This window comes from Belonocnema kinseyi, chromosome 2, assembly GCF_010883055.1.
Source record: "Belonocnema kinseyi isolate 2016_QV_RU_SX_M_011 chromosome 2, B_treatae_v1, whole genome shotgun sequence".
Classification (NCBI taxonomy): domain Eukaryota; kingdom Metazoa; phylum Arthropoda; class Insecta; order Hymenoptera; family Cynipidae; genus Belonocnema; species Belonocnema kinseyi.
Genome location: NC_046658.1, coordinates 148,413,918 through 148,421,857, shown reverse-complemented (window position 1 = coordinate 148,421,857; position 7,940 = coordinate 148,413,918).

The window sequence follows — 7,940 nt, the reverse complement described above, 5'->3', positions numbered from 1 at the left end:
ACGCCAATTAGCACAAATGGTAAGTTCCGACAGTGCCTACAAGTGTGCCTACTGGCCGCTAGATGGCAATACCGGTTTCATATGTATACACCTGGTATAATGCAGACGGAATTCTAGAGGCTTTCAGATACTATTTTAGGAGACTATTCGGAGATGAAGCTATATGACACCACAACTGCGATGTTGAACACGATGCGTTGGAAAACTCAACTGAAAAAGTCTGTGTCACTGAGGTTACGGATATAATTAAGAACTTGAAAAACGGTAAGGCTGCCGGGGTAGACGGTATTACTGCTGAAATGCTTAAACACGGTGGCGAGTACATACCACATAAAGTTTGTGAATTGATTTAATTTATGTTTCAAGATGGGAGACGTTCCAGACGATTCGAAAGAAGCGATTATAGTACCAATATACAAGAGAACGGGAGATAAAAGCGAGTGCAATAATTACAGAGGGATTAGCTTATTAAGGCACCGTAAGTAAAATATATTCAAAAATACTTATTCGTAGGGTAATGAAAATAACAGAAGCAAAGATTTGGGAAGTCCAAAGTGGGTTTATGCCAGGAAGGTCATGTACGGATCAAATATTTAGCTTAAGGCAAATAACAGAAAAAAGTTTGAGAGTAGGAAAAAAAGTTTTCTGTGCATTTTTTGACCTAGAAAAAGCTTTTGACAAGGTAGATAGAAGTAAACTTTGGGAAGTCCTGAAAGAGTATAGAGTCAATAGATGGATCCTACAATCTATAACAACAATATATACAGATAGCAAAGCGAGTGTAAGAGTGAATGGGAAACTTAGTGACACTTTCGATATTATTCAAGGAGTTAGACAAGGATGCGTTATGTCTTCATGGTTATATATATTATTTATGGACAAGTGTTTAAGAATGGCTCTTTTTGACGAAGAGGGTGTCGATCTCCAAACAGTAAGGATACGTGGGTTAGCGTTCGCAGATGATAAGGTTGTTTTGGCAGAGTCTATCAAAAACTTACAAAGAATGTTGAATAAACTACATGCAAGCATGAAGAGCATGGGCCTCAAAACTAACGCGAATAAAACAAAAACTATGGTGTTCGAAGGAAAGAGTGAGAAAACACCATGCAATATTTTATTAAATGATGAGAGATTTGAACAAGTTGATAAGTTCGTATACCTTGGTAGCTTATTTACTACGGACTGGAAGATAGATGAGGAATTAGATAAAGGAATAAGTGAAGGTAAGAAGGTTATTGGTAGAGCAGGTCCCCTTATCAGAAGTAAAAATATATCAAATAAAGCTAAAATGGCAATACATAATTCTATATTTGTACCGAATGTACTATACGGTAGCTAGACACGGACTTATCAAGAAAAATATAATAGTAAAATTAACGCAATTGACATGAGATTCATGCGCATAATATGCGGGAAAACCCTGATGGACAAAGTAAGTAACGAGATAATTCTAAAAGAATGTGGTGCAGACGAGACGCTAGTAGATACAGGGGAAATAAATCGGTTGAGATGGTTAGGACATGTTAAGAGAATGCCAAATGAACGTCTAACGAAACAAGTGTATCTAGGTAAAGTAAATGGCAGCGTGCCCAGAGGTAGACCGCTTGCATAAAAAAATGCATGGACATAAAAGAAGCTAGGGAAGTATGCCAGGACAGGAAAGTATGGCGGCAAATAGTTATTAAAAATAGTGTCAGTAGAGTGAATGACGCCTGAAACAAAAGACCTTGGCCACTAATGGACCCACTTGGGGAACCTCACATAACGCCTACTATACCATATTATATACTATACTATATTGTGAAGTATGTGAGTGTGTGCGTGTCTGACTGTCGGAGGGTGCGTGTGTGTGGTTGGCTTCCAGAACATTCTTAAATGGTACGTAAATAGATATTCCAGCTCAGGTTGCACAATTTTGTAAAATTTGTAATATTGTGATTAGGCGGCTCGAAAAGTACCAACAAAACCTCAGCACATAAATTAAATTATGTAAAATTTTTGCATGACAGATCTAGAATATAAAGACCTATAAAGGCGGTCTAGCGCAAGCGCAGTCCGTCTCCATGCCAAAGTTGGGATCAGTGCTATTCACTGAAGAATTGTGAGGACTACCATCGACTAACTTATCTGAAATCTTAAAATCGTCCCTATAGTCAGCACAAGTCGATAAAAAAAAGATACGTCTCTCTGGCTTAACAATTTATCTTTGCAAGTTAAAAGTTCCACTATTTTGTTAAGTTACTTGTTGAAAGTTCAAGAATAAAACATTTATCTTAATAAAACAATTATTTCCGCATAAAATTCAATTATTTTGTTTAAAATCAACTTTTTCGTTAAAACCTTCTATTTTGGTGTTAAGATTTTAACTGTCATATTTCTGGAATAAAAATTCATCTTTTGATAGAAACATAATCTTTTTTGGTTAAAAATGCAACTGTTTAGTAGTGAAAAATCGATAGGTTCTAGTGGATGATTTTATTGTATTGTTTAACATTAATTTCTTTTGTTTAAAAATGGAACTGTTTGGTTAAAAATCTATCAGTTTTGGTTAAGAGTTCCTCAATTTTTTTAAAAATATGTCTGGTTTGGTTGAATTAAATTGTTTTATATTGAAAATAATCATATTATAGCGCACTTTTTACTAGCCCTACAATTGCAATTAGCGTTCACTTTTTTAAATTAAAATTAATACTCATATATGGTTAATGCAATTTAGCAAAACCTTCATTATATTAACTTCTGTGGTAATACTAGGAAATCAATAAATAAATTAATAAATTAGAATGGTCTCTGGCTCACAAACATTCGTGTCTTTCTTACACTCGCTGATTCATGTTGCCACCATTTTGAGAAATATTAATCATCGACTTATTAAATTTTCAATTCATTGCTACAGCAAAAATCACTCTAAAATGCACCAAGTGACTACGGACCGCTCTCCCGTATATAGGGTGTCCCAGAAATAAGTATCCAGCCTTGCATGGCTTCATAAACAAACAAAAAATAAACCGAATCTTCCTTTGGCAAAACTGTTTTGAAGTATTAGTTTTTGAGTTATGAACTGATTAATCTCGGCCCATCAGGACCGCCGCATACGTGCGGGAGAGGGAGGGAAACATTGTGTTAGGGACCGCTGCCTCTCAACTCCTCGGCCTCGGTGATTAACACAGCGTTGATGTCTCTCTCACGCACTTATGCGGCGGTCCTGATTGGTCCAGATGATTTATTTTATAACTCGAAAAATAAAGCTACAATAAATTTTTTCCAAAGAAAGTTTTGCTTTACTTTTTTATCGTTTATACAACCATATAGGTGCGGACACTTATTTTTGGGACATCCTGTATGGCGTCACTGAATAAACGCAAACATTTTTTTAAAATTTGAGTGAGTGCGTGGAGGGGAAAAACAATAGTTAGTTTATTAAGTATTAAATAGCCAAAGTTGTAGGGAGTTGTGTAATGATGTAGCCTTCTGTTACGAAACGTGTAACAGTTGATATTTTAACGAAAAAATATTTAAATTTTAAATGACAAATAGTTCAATCAAGCACAAAATTGAATTGTTTACAAAATGATAGTATACATTCTTCAATCAAAATGACGAACAATTATAAAAAGAGAAGTATTTTCAACCTAAAAAAAAATTCGCTTGACTCCCCATCAGATTGATTAGCTGAATTGCCAGTTAGAGTAAAAAAAAATATTCCTAAAAAAAACGAGTCTTTCGGCCAAAACCGTTTACCGATACAAATTTATAAACTGCTATAGAATTCAGTCTCTAAATTACCGCCTTACTTACAAATTATGGTAAGCATTCGTTTTTAATTGAATATTTTTGGAGAAAAATCCACTCTCTTCGCTCCACTGGGAATGAAACCACAGAACTTCCAAATGCTGGTCGGGTGCTTTTCCGTTAAGCTACTAGAAATATCAAACGAACAATTTTGTTTTCAGAAATACAAGCTATCTCAAGACAGATGTTACATTCATGATACAAGTAGTTTATGGGAACTGTATTATCATCGGAGATAGTTAACATCAGTTAGTGTAGATATCATTCCACAATCCGTGAGAATGGAAATCAATAATATCGATCATTTTAACTCATCAACAAACAGGGAATACTTAATGTCATTTTAGACTAGATAGAAAATAAATTTTTTAGATTTCGATGTATCTAATAGCTTAACGGGAAACCTCCCGACTAGCAATGGGAAGTTCTGCGGTTCGATTCCCAATGGAGCGAAGAGAGTAAATATTTGTTCAAACAAAATTTATTTAAAAAATTTAAATAATTCACTTTCACCTAGCATAAAATGACGTTAAGTATTTTGTGGCATGATGTCTACGCTGATTCATGCAATCCCTTATTTCTTGTTGCAGAATTAAGTTCGCAGTCTACGTTTTTACCTGCTGATGGCGCTCATTCTTTTGCTGGGCCCCCTCCTTCTGCCAACCTTCCTCTTCGTGAAAGATCCAGGTCTCCCACTGGCAGGCTAACTTATCCTCGCGTGCTTGGATTTAAACTTGAAGAGCTTACATTTATTCGACTTGTTCCCTTCAATAATCGTAAGCGGATATTCGAACTTCGAAGCTACATTTTTCCTCTTGATAAACCAATTCGAATCAAGAACAAAAATAAGTCTTTCATGCCCATTCCAGCTGAAGCACAGATTGTATTGCTAACCACCAATGGTGACGTCTTTGCAATTTTGGGGAAAAAATTAAGCAGAAACACGACTTTTCGTGGAATATTTCAAGCATTTGGAACTGTTTCAAAACGAGTGAAAGTGAATATATTCAGCGAAGCGGTTACAGAATTAAGCAAACAAGAAAAAACGGACTGTCCGATAGGCAGTAACATCTCAATTAGAAAGGTTTTTGATGTATATCGTGTGTGAACCATAATTCTTTACGCGTCGTATAAAAAAATGGCGCGTTTATGAAATTTGGCGCTTTACGCTTGCTCTTAATGCTAATCCCGCGTTTATGCATAGAACTTTTAAAATCAGTTTTCTGAAGACTGGCAAGTGTCATTTTTAAATTTTGACTGTCCCGTGAATTTCCTTCTGACTGGGAGTTTTATAAATTTCCTTAAAGAAAGCCTTTCTAATCTCTTGAAATATCATGTAACATGATATAATGACATTTAAAATAGGTTTTTAAGTTGACGAGTTAACTTTTTCAATTAGGAAATCCTTCAGTTAAAAGTCAGCTTTTCTAACATCGTTTAGTTTAAATACTCTTCTTTGAAAGCGTATATTTACAATTAATGGAATTTAAAAATGCAGTTGGGAAGGATTTAGATACAATTTTTGTTGTTTCTTCAGTTGAATTTTGTCTTACTGTCGCTTGGTACCAATTTTTTTTTAATACTGGACCTGATTTTTAGCGCAAATGCTAATACAAAATTTAAAGTATTTGTTATTTTGAACTTTTGGTCAAAATCGATTAAGCTCGATTAACCATAAATATAATTTAATTCACGATTTTCCAAATTGAGCTGTAGTTAAAATATACAAAATTGGAGAATAATACATTTCACAGGACGAAAATCTTTACTATTCAAAATTAATAAAATGATTTTATTCAATTTGAAATCATATTCTATTTAAGATTAAAAAAATTCCGTTTTCAACCTATTTATTTGATTTAACATTTTTTAATTTAAAAAAGAACAATTTGTTAATATTTATCAATATGGAACCATTTTCAAACCTTATTAATTGAAATAAAAATGCTTTAACAGTTCAAATTTGATAAATTTAAATTTGTATCTTTATGATTTTAATAAATTCAATAATAATGTTTAATTTGTAATGAAAGGTTTTAGATTTTAACACATAAATGACGATTGAAAAAGTGCTTATTTAAAACTCCTTGAAATTTGAATAACACAGCTCTAATTAAAAGAGTTCACAGTATAAAAAAATAATCGTTAAATATTCAGTATATCGAACTTGAAGTTGCTGAAAGGAAAATATTTCAACTGTTCCATTTATGAAAGCTAAAAATAAAAATTTTGATGTTTAATGATCGGAAAATCCCTGGAAATTTGTTTCCAGTCCGTAGCATTTTAAAGATGTATTTTAATTTGTGCATACAAATGTTCTAAGTAATTCTAACCTACCTTTCAGGTCAAATTTTTTAGATCCTAAATAGTTTCTGTATAAAGCAGCAAAAACTTACTTTAAGTTCATTTTTGCTTCGAAATAATTTTGTTTAAATTAATAATCTTTTAAAAATCACAATAAATTGTACAATAATTATTTCCTTAGAAAAACATTACGGTCAAATTTTGTGTTTACTAGATAAGATGTAAATCACGTACAAAACACTTTGTTTTAAATAAAAACTTATTTGAAATTCATGAAAAATTTAATTTAAAAAATTTTTTTAATTCAAGTCAAATTCAATTGAAAAGACCAACAATTTCTTTGTCTTGACTTTTTTAATATCCTGCGTTATTTTTACTTTTTCGAATGATTAATTTACTATAAACTTTCAATGTAGATTATTGTAAACAAATTTCGAAATATTTCAGTTCATTGACACACAGAAATTCTAAATATTAATAAAATTTATCCAAGCATTATAAAATAATGTCATTTTTGTATTTACAAAATTTATTATTTTTAATTAAAACTTATTCTCGCATTTACTCATCATTAGTTTCAATGAAAGCCCTTCAATTGATTGTCAAATGTAGTCCTGAGCTATTCAAAGTCTCTTTCACTTTTGTAATTGCAAAGTAAAATTTCCATCGTTTTTTTTAAATTGAATTAAAAAGAAACTTTTGACTGAAAAAGTTCCCAACATAACATCGCCATTTTTTTGTTTTTTACTCTTCAAATTTAAGCCGTTAAACCAATGTAGAATTTTCAAATAATCGAAATTGCTGTTTTTTATTTAAATGTGTTTTAGGGTTTTAAAAATAATATACTAAAAGATAAAGGCCGGCGAAAATGGTTTAATGACAAAATTTTTAGTTCTGCTGCAACGCCTTTCGGGTATGCCCCGCTGATTTTTGAGTACTTTCAATTTTAACGCGTTTCACTTAAAACCACTTTTTTTGAACTAGCCGAAAACATAACTCGAGCAAATCCTCAAAGATCGATCTGAAATTTTTTAAATATATTCAAAATTGCTTTCTTCAGATATGCACGTAGGACTTTTTTCATATTGCATAGTTTTTTTATAAACAATTTTTTAACAATATTCTTCATGAAATTTCAAACTTCTTTTTTTCAAAGGCCATCGTTTTGACATAAACGAACTTGAAGAAAATATTCTCTATACTCCAATATTAGTATTATAAATCATATCTTACAAAATTTCGATTGATCTCTATATTGAGCCAAAACAACATTCTGAAATATGCCTATTTTTCACGCTCTACAGTGGTTTAACCCCTTTAATCTGATGTTTGAATTAGCTTCTGAAATTCAGGTAAAATATTTAAATTAATTTACGAAATTATTTATAATGATTGTTCTCCTTAATGTTCCTAATTGTAATAATATTTAACTCAATTTTTGTTTAATTTTTGGGTATCGTAAGACATAAAGAAAATATCTATGATACAAAATTCATAAATATTAAATATTGTCTAAGTTTGTTTCCAAAACGCCGGTGGACGCAGAAAATTAAAAAAAAACAACAAAAAACAATGTAAATAATTTTTTACAAGACTTATTACTGACAGAAAAAAATTTCTGATAGAGCCAAAACTTTTGTTAATGTAAAGTATATATGATTCATACAATTCCCAAATTCAACAAATTTAATGAATTCATGAAATTGACGCAATTATCAGAATTCAATGAATTCATGGAATTTACGAAATTCACAGAATTTAAGAAATTTAGGGCATTTACGGAATTCATGGAATTTAAGAAAATCAGGAATTTTATGGAATTCACGGAATTAAAAAAATTCACG